This window comes from Papio anubis, chromosome 9 (assembly GCF_008728515.1).
Source record: "Papio anubis isolate 15944 chromosome 9, Panubis1.0, whole genome shotgun sequence".
NCBI classification, from domain to species: Eukaryota; Metazoa; Chordata; class Mammalia; order Primates; family Cercopithecidae; genus Papio; species Papio anubis.
The window spans coordinates 41838433-41859106 of NC_044984.1; the positions used below are offsets into that span (position 1 = coordinate 41838433).

At 39.8% G+C, this 20674-nt stretch overlaps 2 long non-coding RNA genes across 3 annotated transcripts; one reads left to right on the plus strand and one right to left on the minus strand.

Moving 5' to 3' along the window:
• Positions 1-1312: 1312 nt before the first annotated feature.
• On the minus strand, positions 1313-18338 carry LOC108580962. Of its 2 annotated transcripts, none has more exons than XR_001892659.3 (3): positions 17972-18338; positions 17308-17402; positions 1313-3107 (listed from the first exon to the last, which is right to left on the minus strand). It is a non-coding gene; the product is annotated as an uncharacterized LOC108580962 (long non-coding RNA). The 2 variants fall into 2 exon arrangements; XR_001892658.3 differs by lacking the exon at positions 17972-18338 and adding an exon at positions 17562-17651.
• LOC108580961 lies at positions 16113-17831 on the plus strand. The gene is made up of 2 exons (XR_001892657.2): positions 16113-16764; positions 17601-17831. It is a non-coding gene; the product is annotated as an uncharacterized LOC108580961 (long non-coding RNA).
• Positions 18339-20674: the final 2336 nt, after the last annotated feature.

Consider the following 20674-nt stretch of genomic DNA (forward strand, 5'->3'; position numbering starts at 1 on the left):
GGGGATGTTCTCCTGGATGATATCCCGCAGAGTGTTTTCCAACTTGGTTTCATTTTCCCCGTCACTTTCAGGCACACCAATCAGACGTAGATTTGGTCTTTTCACATAGTCCCATATTTCTTGGAGGCTTTGTTCATTTGTTTGTATTCTTTTTCTCTACACTTCTCTTCTTGCTTCATTTCATTCATTTGATCTTCCATCTCTGATACTCTTTCTTCCAGTTGATCGAGTCAGTTACTGAAGCTTGTGCATTTGTCACGTAGTTCTTGTGTTATGGTTTTCATCTCTATCAGTTCTTTTAAGGACTTCTCTACATAGGTTATTCTAGTTAGCCATTCGTCAAATCTTTTTCAAGATTTTTAGTTTCTTTGTGCTGGTTGCAAAGTTCCTCCTTTAGCTCTGAGAAGTTTGATCAACTGAAGCCTTCTTCTCTCAGCTCATCAAAGTCATTCTTTGTCCAGCTTTGTTCCATCGCTGGCAATGAGCTGTGTTCCTTTGGAGGGGGAGATGCACTCTGATTTTTTGAATTTCCAGCTTTTCTGCACTGCTTTTTCCCCATCTTTGTGGTTTTATCTACCTTTGGTCTTTGATGATGGTGACATACTGATGGGGTTTTGGTGTGGGTATCCTTTGTGTTTGTTAGTTTTCCTTCTAACAGTCAGGACCCTCAGCTGCAGGTCTGTTGGAGTTTGCTTGAGGTCCACTCCAGACCCTGTTTGCCTGGGTATCAGCAGCGGAGGCTGCAGAAGATAGAATATGCTGAACAGCGAGTGTTGCTATCTGATTCTTGCTCTGGAAGCTTCGTCTCAGGGGTGTTTCCTGCCATGTGAGGTGTGAGGTGTCGGTCTGCACCTAGTCGGGGGTGACTCCCAATTAGGCTACTTGAGCAGGCAGTCTGTCCATTCTCAGATCTCAAACTCTGTGCTGGGAGATCCACTGCTCTCTTCAAAGCTGTCAAACAGGGACATTTACCTCTGCCGAGGTTTCTGCTGCTTTTTATTTAGCTATGCCATGTCCCCAGAGGTGGAGTCTACAGAGGCAAGTAGGTCTCCTTGAGCTGTGGTGGGTTCCGCCCAATTCGAGCTTCCCAGCAGCTTTGTTTACCTACTTAAACCTCAGCAATGGGGGCACCCCTCCCCCAGCCTCGCTGCCGCCTTGCAGTTAGATCTCAGACTGCTGTGCTAGCAATGAAGGAGGCTCCATGGGTGTGGGACCCTCCGGGCCAGGTGTGGGATATAATCTCCTGTTGTGCCATTTGCTAAGACCCTTGGTAAAGCGCAGTATTAGGGTGGGAGTTACCCGATTTTCCAGGTGTTGTGTGTCTCAATTTCCTTTGGCTAGGAAAAGGAATTCCCTTCCCCCTTGTGCTTCCCAGGTGAGGCGATGCCTCACCCTGCTTCAGGTCTCGCTGGTTGGACTGCACCCATGGACCAGCACCAACTGTCTGACATGCCCCAGTGAGATGAACCTGGTACCTCAGTTGAAAATGCAAAAATCACCCATCTGCGTCACTCATGCTGGGAGCTGGAGGCTGGAGCTGTTCCTATTCGGGCATCTTCTGCTTTATTCTTACAAGACAGAACTTCCTAGGGTATGACTGCTTAGTTTGTTTGATCTGAAATTATGGATTTCAATAATTTGGAGATGAGACCTTAGTATTTCCAAATGTATGCAAATATTGCTTTCATAATGCACTGGATGGGTCTGAAATAGGAATAGCACTGAGCAGTCACAGGAGGATGGAAAACCCCACACAGCAACTAAAACAAGAACTAGGCAAAGAAACCACGGGCTAATGGAAAACTCAAAAGAAGGGACAACAAATGGCCAAAATCCTGGTCTGGTTGACATATCTATAACTCTTCCTGGCAAACCTGAAAAAGGGAGAAAGGGTGTGGTAATGAGAGTCCCCGAAATCTTCTCCTTTTCCAGAATGATTATTCCACCCCCTAATTAAAGAAACACCCATAAAATTAAAAACTCGAACCTAATTGTGTGTGATTTATTCTCACCAACAGGCCTACACTTTTCTTTCAACTGTGTACTTTCATTTTTAAAATCAAAGCTTTTTGCCTTTCACATCATTCTGACTCATTCCCAAATTCTTTTGAACCAGGACGGTGGTTGAGGCTGGGGTCTTAATGGCATGCGAAGACCCTCTGAGCCCTCTGGCAACAGGCAACAGGACTTCTTAGTTATGTTTACTGGCTTGATTAGAATCATATTGCCTTGCACAGTGATAAGCACCTAAACTGATAATAGCTTCAAGAAAACATGAAAGCATTGATTAACAAAAAAAAAAGATAATTAGGTGTTAAGGATCCCAAAAATACTCTGCTTTGATTTAATGTATATTGACTATAAAATATGTTTTGAGGCAAGTTTTACCTGTGTATTCAACAGTATTCCTGTTTGGTGTGACATGAAAAGACAAGCATTTTAGAAGATTTTTTTGTGTGTATCTTCATGAAACTTCTTTGGAAACAACACATGGGAAGTGAAAAAGAGAAATTTCACAGGTACCCTTTGCAATCCTTACTTAGGCCACAAACAAAGAGGATCCTGATAATTTAAACATTTGGTTAAATTGTTTCTAATTCCTGTGGTCTGGGAACAAATCCCCAACCTAGCTTCAGTTACCCTCCTCCACCCCACTCCATTGACAAAAAGAGGGAAGAGGGAAACGGGGTAGGGGGAAGAATGTGGAAGGAGAGGGAGGTGCAGAAAATTTTGTTTAATTGGGATTGTAAAAACCAGCAGATGACTAAATATCTCCCTGAGGTTTTTACTGTAGATCACAGAAAAGAATGTGGAGAAACTATTTTCATGACTTCCACTTCCTGGTAGGATTTGCCTCAGTGGTAGGCCTACCAACAGTGGCCATGGGTCCTGGACACAGGATACATGTGCTGTCTGGCACACTGGTCTGTCGTCATTTCCTATCTTTTTTAGGATCTGATGCTATTTTAAGTGTGCCTCTTGACTGTGGGTATCACAGACACGTTTCTCTGCTGTTTCTCTGCTGTCCTATCGCAGAAATGGTCTACTTTTTGACCACACATGTTGCAGGCAGTCCATGGGGGTGAGACAGGGATGGTCCTCAAACCCTGGAAATAAGGAAAGTGAGATTGCTCTTTGAGAATTAAGCTAAGAAATAAGTCCAGCATAATTTGGAGTAAAGACAGATATTTAAAGTCACATTAAGATTGCAAGCAAACTTGAATTGTGTGTGTCCAAGCCATGCAACAAGAAATGGATTTACCCAGGCTCCCTGGCCAGCATATTCCTATTATAGTCATGGATACATCAGACTGTCAGAGTTGACATTTGCTGCATGTTATCTTCACATAACCAACTCTCCTGGTTCCCCAAAGTAAATGTCTCACATAGTTTGCACTGGTCAGACTGACCTAAATGTGAGATCTCCTTGACAGTCACATTTCCCTTTAAAATCTAATACATTGGCATTCTGTGTTTCTACCTCATGGTAAGTTTTGTTAAATAAAGGTCTCATCTCTAAGTCCAAAGAAAGTTGGGTTACAAAGAGTTTCAGAGCTGCTATCATCCACATCATGCTGGTGTCTCCCAAAATTTATATATTGGAACCAAACCTCCAATGGGATAGTATTGAGAGATGGGGCTTTGGGGAGATTATTAGATTATGAGGACAGAGCCCTCATGTGTGTGATTGGTGCATTTAAGAAAAGAGGCCCCAGAAAGCTAGCTAGCCCCTTCTACCATGGGAGGATGCAGCAAGAAGGCATCATCTGTGAATGAGAAAGTGGGCCCTCACCAGACACTGAATCTGCTGGCACCTTGATCTTGGACTTTCCAGCCTCCAGAACTATGAGAAATAAATGTTGTTTATAAGCTACTCGGTTAATAATTTGTTATAGTAGCCCAAATGAACTAAGATGAGAGCTTACAAGGCTAAGATCATCCCCTTGGAAAGCAGTGGATTGGCTCACTGAGAAAAACATCTCTTCGTGAGGACCTCTCTGGATGGCCAGCCAGCCCTCTACAGGCCCTACCCTATCTGTCACCCCACAACACACCTGCTTCACTGCCTCTCAACTAGCCTCAGGAGAGGATGACATTGCTACCATTTGTTTTTTCTGAAGAAATTCTTCAAACACTTCATTTGGCAGTTATTCCTATTCCAGTAAGACATTGTGAGGCCCAGCTTCACAGACGGATGATGGCCCCATCCTACAATGGAAGACAGGATGTGCTTGTATCTTAATTGGAGAGGAAAAAGTAATCTGTCAACCCATTGGAAAATCCGTCACTGTGGGGATTTACAGGAATAAATGACCATAACACTTCTTCCTGGCAGCTTTGTGCACATGGATAATAAGTAAACCCTTGTTCCTTTATAGAATGGTTTATTTCAAAGAATTCATGAACCTCAAGATTTTCTATTTAACCCCGAGGCTTTCTTGGCTTATCCAATTCCATAGCTGTCACACCATGTTCATCTTTAGAGCCAAGAAATTCAACTACGCAGTGCCCTTGTTCTCAAGAAAGAATTGTGACGGGAACCTTTGTGAATTGTCTTTATTTCATTAGAATTTGTCACCCCAATTTAACTTTTTGCTTGTGACCAGAAAATGTTTTGAATTGTTAAATGCTCAAGTTAATGTCAAATTTTCAAATGTGAAGTCAACATAAGGTTCATACCACTTGGTAACTTATGTTAATATTGTCTTAGTAAGACAAATAACTTAAAATAGTAGTATGCTTATTTGACATAAAAGTATATTTTTAAAATGAAGAGGCCTAGGGGTGCATGTCATCTGAAGCACAGCACCTATGTGGATCACACTCAATGATTTCAAAATTTGGAGATGCTCCTGATCTATCAATCATTAACTGTTGACCTTTGAGCAGCTGAGAAGACTGTGTTATATAACAGATGCCCCTGACTACTAAAATGATTAATTTGGGGGTGGTAGATGGGGACATTTTAAAAAATATTAAATCTATTAAATTCAGATAAAATTACTTTGTAACATTTCAAGGTCTAGTATCTCATACACCAACTAAATATAAGCAAACTCATTTAATAAACAGAGAAAAGACATGCACTGTTACTAAACCAATGAAACACAAGCAGCTCTTTTGCTCATTTCCTGTGTGTCCAGAACTGTGGGAGACACGGGATCTTCAAGCATTTTACAGAAAAAGGGCTCATGGAACAGAAGGACAACCAGGGCCGGGGTACTGCTGGCAGTAAAGACAGTGGTAACCTGCCCACCATGGCAATTTATATTTCTGTGTGTTTCATTCCTTTACACATGAGGAATGTCCTGAAGAGCAGGACTTATATTCTTTTATGTTTTAAACACCTTCACCTCTGCCCCACCTCAACTCTTCATTAGCTCTCAGCACCGTGATTGGCATGAATAAATAGAGGAATAAAAGAGAAAAGGGATGACTGAGAGACTGAAAACTATGACACTTCCACTTCTTCCTATAGAACAAATACTAGAAATAAGTCCTCAGGGATAAAAGTCTTGTCTTACTTTTTTCCTCCAAAGAGTGGCTGACTAATCAGTGATTTTTAAGTTCTTGGAAGTCACAATTCAATGACTTCTGCATTGCTCAGCTTAGGTTCCTTTTCTCCCCTGTTCCCCCTCCCTTCTCGTCTCCTTGTGCCTAAGGAGTCACCGGGTTAATTCCTTTGATGGAATGGGCTGATCCATTCAAACAACTGGTTGACATTGCTTATAAAAATAGCCAAACTGGGCATGTTGGCAAAGGCTAGATTTCAAGGAAGATGAGTAGTGGTCTGAGTCAGCAGCTTGTGAAATTCAAGCAGGCAGTCAGAGTGACAAAAAGGAAAAAGAATTCATGGTGACCAAAATGTCCTCAGATAACACATCAACACACTGAGGAAAGAAGACAGAAATAAATAAGTAGGTGGGAACATGTGCTAGTCGATTTTTAAAGAAAACAACTTCATCTGACATTACATTTGAAAAGATTATGTTGACCTGTACATGCTTAAACATAAAAATAACAATTAATGTAATGACTCTTAAATATGAGAAGTAGCATGGCAATAGAGCAGTATACATTGTCCTAAAAAAATTACTATTCCCAGAATCTGATTTTGTATTAATAAACCTCACAGGTCTTTGGGAAAGTCTGTAGTTGGATCAATGCATGGATTCAATTCTAAAGCTAGAAAGAAAGATTTTATTTTCTCTTGAGTTTCTGTCTAGCCAGCAGGTTTTAATTCTTGTGTAATAATGGTTCATTTTCCTTCATCTATTGAATAACCATTTTGTTTAAAGGCCAGAATATTGTAACTCCAAGAAATAAAAAGAGATCGATTTTGTTGAATACTATTTATTTATTTATTGCACATTTTGCACATTTTCTTGAGTATGCGTAAGTGATCAAGTAATCCTACATACTGGTGGCTGCCTTGTGAATATCTCTGTCAAAAAGTGTGGGAGGCAAAAGGACAAAAATTAAAACAAGACTTGAAAAAGTGGCCAGTGTATAAGTGGTGTATTCATTACCAAGAGTGGCCAAAATATGTTTGCCTATTTATACCAAAGGCTCTTCAGATTTACCGATTAGCTTCAATAATTAATTGATTGAGGGGTGATGTTAATGCTTTTTAAAAAGCACTTTTTAATATTTGTAGTCATTAAATACTTGTAGTCAATACCTGTAGAGTACGTCTGCAAGGAGACTTATTTCATCTAGGCAGGAAGAAGTAGGAGTGCGGAGAACTTGCCTTAATTTCTTTACTATCAGGAATGGATAACCAGTTTACCAAGAACGTTACTGTCTCAAGGCACCCCTTCTCCTAAGCAGCGCATGTCTCATAGAATATTTCAAGGTTCACAGCGCAGTTGTCATCTACCTTAGCGGCAATCTGTGAGGTTTCATGGAGGAGGAAAGGAAAGCACCCAGATCTCAAGTGCCTCTCCCAGGAGATCATGGAGTCAGCCAGAGGTTGACACTGCATTTAAGTCCAAGTCTCCTTCAGACCCCAAGCCCTCTCCACTGTACCTCTTGGCTGATCCCAAGCAGATAGCTCTCATTTCTCAACAAACAGAAATAAGGCAATGCGCAATCTTGGAATACAAATGAAGTATTTCTCCTAAGGCTTACAGCCATCTATTATAGGCAACTTATTGAGTAAACCTTTTAAGATCAAAAAAAGATTCTTAAAATTGCTAGTCATTATTCACAAACATACAACAAAGCCTTTCAGTTTTATAAATTTACATGGAGAAATAAAATTCATCCCAGATTAACTTTAAAATTATTCATATATATATATATATGAAAACATCCTCAAGGCTGGTTTTTGAAAAAGAAGGACACAAATATATGTCAAATAAAATAAAATTTGAAAAGACAAGGGTAAGGAAAAAGGTCGTTAGATCCTTTGAAATTAACTGGAGAAATGATGGCAGGTATATGGGGAACCAGAAGGACACAATGATATCGAATTTCTCTTTATGGATCACAGGCTTTTACTAGTGTAGTCTTATAAATAATTAAAAATATTTTTGTTTTCTTCAAAGAAGAAGAAAGCAAAGTAGTATCAGGTTCTTACCTAGAGGGGACACACACACATATACACGCACACACACAACACACTCCTACTCATAGATCCAACTGAGAATTTGGGAAACAGAGCACCCCATTAGGTAACTGTCTTTAAAAGTCAATTCAGGGCCGGGCGCTGTGGCTCACGCCTGTAATCCCAGCACTTTGGGAGGCCGAGGCAAGCAGATCACGAGGTGAGGAGATCGAGACCGTCCTGGCTAACACAGTGAAACCCCTTCTCTACTAAAAATAATAATAATTTTTTAAAAATTAGCTGGGTGTGGTGGCAGGAGTCTGTAGTCCCAGCTACTTGGGAGGCTGAGGCAGGAGAATGGCATGAACCCGGGAGGCAGAGCTTGCAGTGAGCCAAGATTACGCCACTGCACTCCAGCCTGGGCAACAGAGCAAGACTCCATCTCAAAAAAAAAAAAGTCAATTGAATGGGTGTACCTTAAAGCCTTTTCCCTCCAAAGATCTCTGTGATAGTGTTTGAAATCCCTCTAAAGAGCCCTGTGACAGCATTTTAGAAACCCTACTACCTACAAAGTAGACGTTTGTTTCATATTTCTTGGATAAATGATTGATACAGGATTGATTCAAGACAGGAGATAAAAGATCCTGGAAGGCCAGATAGATGACTATCACAACAGTCCAGCAAGAGGTAATGATGACTTATTTGGGGCAGTGGAAAGAAAAGGGCAGAACCAGGACCACTGCACAGGTAGAACTGACCTCCTTATTGAATAGTCAGCAGCTTCTCACAACCTAGAGAACTATTGAAGGCTCTCCATTCACTTCCTTTATCTACTTCTGGGCCCACACTCATTTTCCATGCAAACATTAGTTCCCTCCTAATCATCCAGGAAGTAAAACCTGAAATATCTAAATAATTAAAATCAATTATACTCTGATAACATTGGAGGCAGCTGCTATACTCTTCATAATATATTTTACAGATTAAATATTCTTTTCATATAGTCAGGTTTGTATAGATGAGTTACTATTTTAAAAGACATTTGTCTTCAGGAAACAAAAAGAAAAGAAATATCAGACTATCCCCTACATGAATTCTGAAGGTACATGAATTTGCCCATTACATTTGCTACTTTGAGACATTAGAAGACTTCTCAAGAAGTCCAAGCCTTTCTGTTGAGACTGGTTCTTAGATGGAAAAATCTGATCTCTCAAAAAGATGAAGTTCTCCTAAAAATAGTGTGTCAGTTCTCTGTGAACTTGGGAAAAGTTGTGAAAAAATCCCTTTGCTCCCTCTGTAGACCTCCCATATACAAAATTTATGAGTGTCGGCTGGGATTTGTCCCCAGAGACTGCATGGGCTTCATTTCTTGATAGTATGGACAACTTTTGGTAGAGGAGGTAGAGGATAAAAGAAAATAAGAGATCACCTGCAATCTTAGTGCAGACTCTAAGGAGTTCAGAGAAAGTGGAAGAAATTGCAACAAGTGTTAGCTCAGTTCAGTAACCAAATTCAATTCAATTCAACTCAATTCAATTCAATTCAGCCTGATTGTTTATTGATGAGTCTTACAATAATTCTTACATTAAATTGTTGTCATAAAATTTATGAAACTTCTGCTCTGTGCATTTGACTTGTTTTATTCAGCATTTCTTCTTTTCATGCAGTCCTAAGCGGTAAGGTGGCTTTCTTCCATTCTCATGAGAATTAGCACAAATAACTCTCATCCTTGTTCCCTGTTATCTCTTATGCATGCTTACTAGCAGCTGGTAAGAGCTGCTAAGAAAAAAAATGCCATTCTAGAGATATAATTTGGAATCAAGCAGAAGTATCTGCCAGAGAACTAATCACATGTTTGGAGTCAAGTATTGAAGTGTGAAGAAAGCGAAAGACAGTCAAGGCTACACATGAATGTTTTTAAAGTAAGGCTCGTGTGCAGCAGCTGAAGAAGCATGTCCGTGTTCCTTGCACTCATGTGATGTGATACTTATGTGACTCATTTCAAAGTCAAAACTGACATTGTCAATACTCTGCTTTTTTTTTTTTTTTTTTTGAAGGCTCTCACTCTGTCACCCATGCTGAAGTGCAGTGGCATGATCATAGCTCACTGTGGCCTTGAACTCCTGGGCTCAAGCGATCCTCCTACCTGAGCCTCTCGAGTAGGTAGGATTAGAGGTGCACACCACCATCCCTGGCTAATTTTTTTTGTTTGTTTGTAGAGACGGGGGTCTCACTTGGTTGCCCAGGCTGGTCTCAAGCTTCTTGCTTCAAGCGATCCTCCCACCTCAGCATGTGGAAAGGAAATATCTGAAATATGCTGGAGTGTAGTACCTGCATAGGTCATACCGGGTCAAAGATTACAAACAATTCCTCTTAAGGGCACTAAGAGGAATTGGTGCCTTTGAGGTCAACGTGCATTCCAAGTTCTAGAAATAGAGTTTCAACAAGTTCTGCCAGATGCCTTATCCTGGCAGCTTTCCTCTTATTATTCCCCTTGACTGCCAAAGAGCAACTCCCCCATTGCCATGCACAGGTCCGTGGCTGGTGCAATCAACGAATTAATCAAATAGGCAACAATTGACTTTAAGAACTGGCTCCATAGTGTAGGCTTCTCTGGGGATTGCATTCAGCCAGACCTCCCAAGGGCACATTGAGAAGGATTTGTACTAGGATACATTATTGTTCTCAGCTCCCAGTCATTTCTTTGTGAAAATTACATGGATTATTTTTGACAAGGGAATGTGAATTTGAGGTATTCTGTGGGAAATTTCATATCTGCACTCCTCAAGATTGAAATGATTAAGATCCATATGTAACAAACTTTTTCCACAATGTGAAGCAATGGAGTCAAGGATGGTGACATCTAGCGCTGTGCCACCACTTCCCCACTTGAATCCACGGTGGCTGCTATTTATCTATCATGAAGTTACCACCAAGCCCAGCGACCACACTTTCTCAGTCCAACATTCCAGGAATTCTCTTGGCATTAGGATGTGACATGAAACTTCTTTGCCCTGATTAGGGAGCTCTGGTTCAGAGCTGCCCCAGAAGAATTATCCGAAGAAAGTTGTTTTTAGGGCGGGATTCCTCAGCTGACCCCTGGCTTGCCCTGGAGAGCAAACTAAGCCTTGAAGTGGTTCAGAAACTAACCAGCCTTCAGGAAATGTCAGGACAAGCAATGATGACTGTCCTGGTCCCTATCCTAGTTTGTATTAATCATGAACCTGGATTTATTTCCAGAAAAGAAAAATGCCAACCTTACCTCTATTCAGATTTCCCTGTCACATTTTAGACTGTTCTATAATATTATAAGTCTGTAATTTTTGTTTTAGTGGAAAAGATAACTTTGTGATGAGTACTATTCTTCATTAATTCAGTGAAAATTACTTTAGGAAGTTTCCTGTTCTCTAAAACTAATCAGATTCATGGAAGCAGAAGTGATAGAAGAAGAAATCACGTGTATAAAGTAGTTCAGTAGAGGTAACAGCATTCATTCAACACATACTTCTTAAGCGCCAGGCATTGTTCTAGCTGCAGGTCAACAGAGAAGAATAACACATGAGTCCTGCTTTTTCTGAGGGTGACATAACCACTAGCTATACCTGTGTAACCTCTGTGCAGTATGGATGATAGCACAACATTATACAAACCAGATGATAATGAGGCCACAATGAAGGAAGTGCCCGACTCCAGGAGTTCAGAGGCGTTCCTTAGTGGAGACAAAGCTGTTTAACATACATTATTGTCTTGTGTTACCCATTCTCAAACAACTCAGATACCCAACCTGTGCATAAAAAAACGGAAGGCTTTTAAAGTTTGGGTTCTATAAAAGCTAATAGCTGAAGAGTATAGAGGAAAGTTACGTGGAGTGTACTTCCTCATGGCACTCGTTGTGATTCTGGTTTAATGTCACACTGAACCCTCTTGAAAACCTCCAGACTGAGTTTGTTTTTCAGTTTTGGTTTGTTCTTTGAGCATTCGCTGTATTCTCCCTCAAGTATCATGTACTCAGATCATGATATGGCCTGGTCCAAATGTGAGGGTGCCACTGTTTTTTTTAAATGACTGAAGCATTACTAGGAGCCTCTGGAGAATAAGTCAGAGAGCTGTCTTTGTTGGCCTTTACGCTTGGAGTGGTTTGGCTTCTCATGATTGCAAGCTAACGAAACTATTCAGGATAAGCTTTGGCAGCCAAATCTGGAATGCTTCAGGATCCATTGAGATGATTTTCGCAGAGCTCCCACTAGTGCAGCCAGAGGGAGGATCCTGATTTAGTAGTTTCTACCTCAAGTAAGGACACAAGACCCCGTTCAGGTATCCAATGTGGCAATGCAGTCAGTTTATGTGTGAAGTGAGTGCTGGCAGGTGCTCAGGCATGAAGCCCAGCTACTGAGGGAGGGATTCCACTGCTATGCAGCCCAGGCTGCCCCCACAGCCAAGGACAGCCAGCAGGTTAAAATTTTGAGGCTTTTTACAATGACAGATTTTTGAATCACTTCTTTTTTTGTCTCTTAAAACAAAGAATCAAGTTGAGGGGCTTTTTGCTCATTGCCACAGCCTTGAGAAACACCTGTTGCCTGATTATTATTTTTATTTTGGGGCTTCTCTTTGCTCAGAATTATCTAGCCCTGCAGGTGGATTTGATGATCTTTACTCCAGGGTTGAAAGGAGACTAGTATTTGTGCCTTATCATTTGTTAAAGCCCACCTAATATGGGAGCCAATCAGTAGCCACTCAATATCCTGGAAAAAAAGCCTTGTAATTAGAGTCTGAAGACCTGGATCTAAGCCCTAAGCTCTACCAAGTATTAGCTGTGTGCCTTAAGGTAAGTGATCAAACCTCTCTGAAACTCAGTTTCCTCATATGTCGAAATGGTCCTTGGCTATATGAACAGATAGATTGCCCCAAACCAGCAGCAGTTTTAAGAGAGATATTTTTGCTATCAGGCTAATAATAAATGGAACATGAGCAGCTGCTTTAAGCCCTCATTTTCATTTTTGGAAGAGAAGTGGTCCAAACTTTAATTGCTTTTCCAACAGGTATAATACAACAGCTTATCTCCCTTAATTATTAAAGAAAATATTTTGCAACTAACTTTCCTGGAGGGGTTGGTAAAAATCATGTGATATGACATGATAAATCTCATAGGAGCATCCTTGATTTATTTGGTCACTGTGACAGACATTAACTAGATGCTGAGGACACTGGCACCGTCTTCAAAGACTTTATATCCTTGAGAGGGAGAGAGGCAACTACATATAAAACTGCAATTAAATATAATAAAACTGTGATAGACTCTAGGGTGCCTAGAGGCAAACAGATAATACATACCTCCTGTTGAATGTTCACGATCCCACCTCAGAAGTAGCCTTGCAAAAAATTGAACTTGAATTTCACAAGCCAGGAGTAGTGGCTCGTGCCTATAATCCCAGCTACTCAGGAGGCTGGTCTCTTGAGGCCAGAAGTTCAAGACCACCTTGAGCAACAGAGCAAGACTTCCTCTCCCTGTCCACTCTCCAAAATAACTTAAAAAGTCAGCTAGGCATTAATCCACTCCAGCCTGGAGTGAAATACTGCCTCTAAAGAAAAAAAAAAGTAAGAACAAGTAACTGGGGCCCCACAAATTTGGATGAAGAGGAAAACAGCTATGAGATTTAAATATAAAAATAAGCCACAATCACACAGCTATGTAGTGAAGAAGGAGTATTTTAATAATCTTTGGATAACTGTTGAGTATCCTTCTTTGACACTACAACAAAATTTAAGTGACTTTCTTAAAGATTAGTTCTAATGTGGGATATGAAGCCATACGAATGAATATTTTACACACTTTAAAATGCGTTGGTTATCTTTAGTTTCTAAAATTTGTGTACTCTTATGGATACTTTTTAAAATTTGTATACAATTATGGGTACAAGTATAATTTTGTTATATATTGCATAGTGATGAAGTCAAGGCATCTAGTGTACCCATCACTGAAGTAATGTACATGGTACCCATTAAGTAATTTCTCATCATCCACCTCCCTCGCACGCCCTTCACCCTTCAGACCCTCCACTGTCTGACATTCCACTCTCTACTTCCAAGTGTACACATTATTTATCTTGTAAGTCAGAATATGTGGTACTTGTCTTTCGGTGTCTTAGTTGCTTCACTTAAGTAAATGGCCTCTGGTTCCATCCACATTGCTGCGAAAGACATGATTTCATTCTTTTTATGGCTGCATAGCATATGATTGTGTTTATATACCACATTTTCTTTATCCAATAGTCTATTGGTGGACACTTAAGTTGATTCTATATCTTTGCTATTGTGAATATTACCACAATAAATATACAAGTGCAGGTGCCTTTTTAATATACGATTTTTTTTCCTATAGGTAGGTACCCAGTGGTAGTATTGCTGGATAGTATGGTTGTTCTATTTTTAGTTCCTTGAGAAATCTTCATACCATTTTCCATTGAAGTTGTACTAACTTACATTTCATCAACAGTGTATAAATGTTCCCTTTTATCTGCATCCTTGCATTGGGCTATCTTTAAAATAAAAACATGAAAGTACTAAAAAAATACAAATAAATACTTTGATAAATTTAGGGAAGAACATTGCAAACACGACAATTAAAATGGAATGCTTTTAAATATGAGGAAACACTTTAAACAAGAGATAAATAAAATATCAGAAAAAAATTGCAACATATATGGCAAAACAGTTGACATTCTCTGTACATAATAAACCATTACAAATTAATGCAGAAGAAAATACACATTCAAATAGAAACACAGATAAAGGATATGACTGGGCAACTGACCAAAGAAGGAATTAAAATGGCAAATAAACATTGAGAATTTTTCAAACTGAATAATATTCTATAAATACAAGTTGAAACTATGAGCTGCCACTTTTTACTCAGAATAAACAACAGATGAAAAGGAATGACAATAGGGTGATGGTGTGGATGTGGAAAAGTAACAACTGTCATATACTTTTTTGGGGACTATATTAGTTTCCTGTTGCCACTGTGACAATTTACCAACAACTTTATGACTTAAAGCAACACAAATGTATTCTCTTACAGTTCCAAAGTCAGAAGTCTAAAATGGATGGCTCAGGCTGTGTTTCTTCTGGAGGCTCCAGAGGGGAACCCATTTCCTCACCTTTTCCGGCATTTAGAGTCTGCCCTGATTCTTGGCTCCCGACCCCTCTTTATCACTCCAACCTGTTTCCCTCTGACTCTGACCCTCCTGCCTCCCTTTTATAAGAACCCTTGTGACTACACTGGGCCCACCCAGATAGTATGGGATCATCTCCCCATCTCAAAATCCGTAACATAATCATATCTTCGAAGTTCCTTTTATAATGTAAAGTGACATATTCACAGGTTCTGGGGATTTGGATGTGGACATCTTTGGAGAAGGGGGTTTATTATTCAGCTTGTCGTGGAAGTAAATTGGTATAAATTTTCTGGAGGAAAATTTGACAATATGTATCAACATCCTTATAAGGTGCATATCTTCGATCCGTTTATTCAACTTCATGGAATTTATTCTATCAGGAAAACAACTGCACAAAGAATAGGACTTGTGTGCAGCATTGTTTTAATAGAAAAAACTTGGAAGTGTTCTAAAAAAAAGAAAAATAAATTTTTTGAGCTAAGGTCTTGCTCTGTCACCCATGCTGGAGTGCAGTTACATGATCATGGCTCGCTGCAGCTTTGACCTCCTGAGTTCAAGCAATTCTCCTTGCCTCAGCCTCCCGAGTAGCTGAAACTGCAGGTGAGCACCATCATGTCCAGCTAATTTTTTAATTTTTTGTAGAGACGGGTCTCACTGTGTTACCTAGGCTGGTCTCGAACTCCTGGACTCAAGTAATCTGCCTACCTTGGCCTCCCAAAGTGCTGGGATTACAAGTGTGAGCCACTGTACCTAGCCCAAAGCAAAACTTTGGTTAAATATATTATACCTCATTAAAATAATAGAATACCATATAGTCATTACTAATGATTTTCCACATTTGTTGATATGGAAACTCTCCAGTGTTAAATGAAAGTTCCAGGTAGCAAAAGAGTTTATGTAGTATGATTCCATTCTGACAAATATCAGAATTTAAATCTAAATATAGATTAATTTAAATCTAATTGATTAATATAAATCTAAATATCAGAATTCAAATCTAAATGTAGATTATGTATAGATTTGCGCCTCTATGTTTGCGTAATAAATAAGCAAGGATATGCACAAAACTTCCAGTGCAAAATATTGTTGAGTGGAAGGATTTGTGATTTTTCCTTTTTCTTGTGGAAATTGTAAGTGAGAACTGACTAGGAACATGTGAGAAGATGAAGGTTTAGCCAACTTCAGAGGCCATGAATCTGCAGTGAAGAGCAAGGGAAAGCAAGATCCTGGAGGATACTGGCACGTGGCCGGATCACAGAATCCAGGTTAGAAAGGGGGAAAAGAAAAGTCAAGACAGGTCTGACAAATCGGGAGAAAATGAATGGAATAATGAAATGGAAGAATCTTTCTAAAGAACATGATCTCAAATTCCCTACTGCTCACTTTTTGTAAAAATTAAGAAATATTCACCAAAAAAAAAAAAAGTCAGGAGAGTATGAAGCCACCCGTTTTACTTCTAGAAGTTTTTCCTATATAAAATCAAACAAGGAGAGAGGATTGTGTACTAAATGTAATAGTTTGGCCTTTAGAATCATGTTCCTTACAGGGCATCAGTGTGAGGGCTTCACCGTTCTGCACATCCACCTGAGTTTTAAAACATGGTTTCTACTAAGCACCTGGTATCTTGTATACAGGGGATGAATGTGATCTTGTTTCCTTCTTTAGCTGCTAGAAACCTTAGAGCAAAAAATGAGGCCACTTTTGTAACTGTGCCTGACTCAGCAGCGTAACTTTTCTGTTGTCTTCCATGTGCTATCCTGTTTTTATTTTTCCTTTCCCTGATTGCTCTCTATACATACATTTTTGAGAAGTTGTTTTTCTTTATTTTTCAAACTAATTCATTCAATACTCTCCTCCAGGTAGAGTTTGTAGTTGTTTCTAGTTGAGGAAATTGGATTAGAATGAAGCCTCGTGGAATCCAAGAAGAACTCATTATTCTTTAGCTGCTTTCATCTCTAACTGTGTTAGGCATCCTCCTGAGATGGTCCCCAAGATGGCAGACCCCTGGAATCATCTGTACAATTTCCTCTCTTTTCACAGGTAAGGAATTTATAAATATAATGAAATTTTTTTCCTGTAATTAGGTTACATTGAATAACAAAGGGGAAGGGATTACACAGATGTAATGAAGGTCCCCAGTCACTTGGCTCTGAGTTAATCAAAAGGGAGATTGTCTGGATCGGGCCTGATCTAATCAGGTGAGCTCTTGATAAGAGGGCGCTGGCCTTCCCTGAGAGATTCAAAGCAGCACAGATGCTCTCCTGTTGGATCTGTAGAAACATAATGCTATGCTGTGGAAAGGGCCACTTAGGGCTGTAGTCCTCCAGCTAAAAGAACTGAATTCTGCTGTTGGGGCTCAGAAAACAATACCCCAGAACGAAATCTGAAATGTAGCCTGGAAAGAAAAAGTTCTTCTCTGACCTCCTGCCCTCCTGTCTCTCAGTCCCATTCTCCCCTGAGGCTATCCATAGAAACCAGAACTCCTTTTCCCCAAAGGCAGCCATAAAACCCAAAAATGTTCCTCTAACTTTGCCTCTGTCCTGTCTATGTAAAAACTGGCCATAAAGAAATTATCTGACTTACCTTGTTTGACTGTGGATGATAAGACCTCCATTCTAGAGAGGGTTCTGTCCCATACCCAGAAGGAAGAAATACTGCACAGAGAAGCCAAGAAGAATCTAGAAAGACAGGCCTTGCTGAGTTTCCCACTGTTTATCAGCATTTGATTGTACCCTTTTTGACCAACCCTATTTCGACACAGCTGTCCATAATTTGCTGAACCTAGGCATAAAAATGGAAAATTGCCCCCAATTCTGAAGGTTCCCGTGTTTACTTACATGTTAAATAAATTTGTATGCCTTCTCTTCTGTAAATAGGCTTTTATGAGTTTTCAACAAATCTTCAAGGGGCCAAGGGGAACATTATCCTTGGTCACTATACTGCCAACAACCTATGAGCCTGGAAGAGGACCCCAAGTCTCAGATGAAACCAGGACCTCAGCCAACACCTCAATTTCAGCCTCGTGAGATCCTAAGCAGAGGGTACACGTGGATGCCTAACTGACAAAAACTGTGAGATAATAAATATGTATTTTGGAAACTGCTAAACTGGTGTTGATTTGTTATGTAGCAATTGAAAACTAATATACAAACACTGCTGTATTTATTTGTTTTCTTCATTAATTACACATAACATATCCTCACTTCTGTATCCATCAGTAAGGCAAGGTTCTGTGATAAAGACTTACCTGCATTGTATGTCTGTATGGTTCCTTTCCCTATCCCAAATCTTAGGTGTGTATTTTGATTGATGATGATTGTCCTTGATCTAAGAGCTGCTGTGATATCCTGCTACCCCGTTCTTCAACCCCCTCAGACACTGGGATCATTGTAGAATGACTCATAACATTCCCTGTGACCCCAACACATGTTATTCTGAGGTTTCTCAGTCTACAATACAGTAGTCCCTAAATAACAGGACAACTTTTACTATTGTAGAAAAAGTGCACGCAGAGGCAAGATGGTGGCTGATCTGCTGCAGCAGGGGAGGCCCTGTATTCTGCTACTGCCCCATACTGACCAGATGCCCATTTAGACAAGGTTTCTCCCTGCTTCCACTCACAGACACAGCAGTCTCTCAGACTCAACGTGGCCTCCAATTCCTTAGCATCCACTCCTTGTAGAAGCAGTGCCTTCCCCTTTGCAGGCCAGTGACATTTTTTAGATTCTCAAACACAAAGTGTCTGATCATTCACCTTTTCCTGGGCTTGATTGACTATAGGAATACAATAGTGGTGGTGGAGAGGGGTAAGGAATTGGTGTAACCTTTCACACCTCAAAGGTATTCACCAACACTAGGTGGCAAGCTCTCTTTCTCTTTCACACACACACACCCCCCTCCCACAACACACACACACACACACACACACACACACATTCTCTGGAAGCTCATCTCATCACAAATTTACAGCCTTCTAATCACCCTTGAATGACCCTCTTCAGGAGGTATTTGGGAAAGCAAGGAGAAAAGACAGGTTGCTCATTCTGTCACATACATTATTGGATTTGAGCAATTATTTTAATCCCCATAGTAGAAACTTGCCTGTATTTCCATATTGGTACAAACTCTTCAGTCTACTTAAGTGAATATCCAAGGAACTATTTAATTTCCAATTTAATAGTATAATGGGAAAAAAAGACAATAACAAAACAAATTCGAGTCAAATAAATGGTCTCATATAAATGGCATCTGCAATACCTTCAATAACTAGGCAGAAGATGTATGATGCTATCATAGTTTTCTTTTAAAAAACCACCAAATCAGTTTCATCTTTAACACCCTACCTAAGATTTCTAAACGATAGCCCATCAAATTATATCCCCATTAGGTATATAATAGCTCCTTTCTTACCTTAGATACTTGTTTCACAAGTTTTTTGAAAAGCCTTTGCTTGAAATTAAAATCTGACCAACACACTAGAGCAGAGATAATTCCTCAGTGTCAATACGGCTTTCTTGGAAACTTATCCACATATAACCAATGCAGTTTCACTTCAGTGTAGAACATACTCACAGAGAAAAAGAAAATACAAATGAGATCACAATAATAAACACCATATTTCTTATTTTTAAAAAAGCATGTCTTCAGAATTGCTTTTTTAAAAAAATTTTACTTTAAGTTCTGGGATACATGTGCAGAATGTGTAGGTTTGTTCCATAGGCATATATGTGCCATGGTGGTTTGCTGCACCTATCAACCCATTATCTAGGTTTTAAGCCACGCATGCATTAGGTATTTGTTCTAATGCTCTCCCTCCCCTTTCCCCCAACCCCCTGACAGGCCCCAGTGTGTGATGTTCCCCTCCCTGTGTTCACACGCTCTCGTTCAACTCCCACTTCTGAGTGAGAACATGCGGTGTTTGGTTTCCTGTTTCTGTGTTAGTTTACTGAGAATGATGGCTTCCAGCTTCATCCATGTCCCTGCAAAGGACATGAACTCATTCTTTTTTATGGCTGCATAGTATTCCATGGTGTGCATGTGCCACATTTTCATTATCCAATTTGTCATTGATGGGCGTTTGGGTTTGTTCCAGGTCTTTGCTATTGTAAATAGTGCTGCAATAAAAATACATGTCCATGTGTCTTTATAGTAGAATGATTTATATTCCTTTGGGTATATACCAGGTAATGAGATTGCTGGGTCAAATGGTATTTCTGGTTCTAGATCCTTGGGGAATTGGCACACTGTCTTCCACAATGGGGTTGAACTAATTTACACTCCCACCAACAGTGTAAAAGCATTCCTATTTCTCCACAGCTTCACCAGCATCTGTTGTTTCCTGACTCTTTAATGACCACCTTTCTAACTGGCACGAGATGGTATCTCATTGTGGTTTTGATTTGCATATCTCTAATGACCAGTGATGACGAGCTTTTTTTCATTTGTTTGTTGGCCGCATGAATGTCTTCTTTTGAGAAGTGCCTGTTCATATCCTTCACCCAATTTTTGATGGGATTTCTTATGTTTGTTTGTTTGTTTTCTTGTAAATTTGTTTAAGTTCTTTGTAGAGTCTGGATATTAGACCTTTATCAGTTGGGTAGATTGCAAAAATTTTCTCCCATTCTGTAGGTTGCTTGTTCACTCTAATGATAGTTTATCTTGCTGTGCAGAAGCTCTTTAGTTTATTTAGACCCATTTGTTAATTTTGGCTTTTGTTGCAATTACTTTTTGTGTTTTAGTCATGAAGTCTTTGCCCATGCCTATGTCATAAATGGTATTGGCTAGATTTTCTTCTAGGGCTTTTATGGTTTTGGGTTTTACAATTAATTCTTTAATCCATCTTGAGTTAATTTTTGTATAAGGTGTAAGGAAGGGGTCCAGTTTCAGTTTTCTGCATATGGCTAGCCAGTTTTCCCAACACCATTTATTAAATAGGGAATACTTTCCCCAC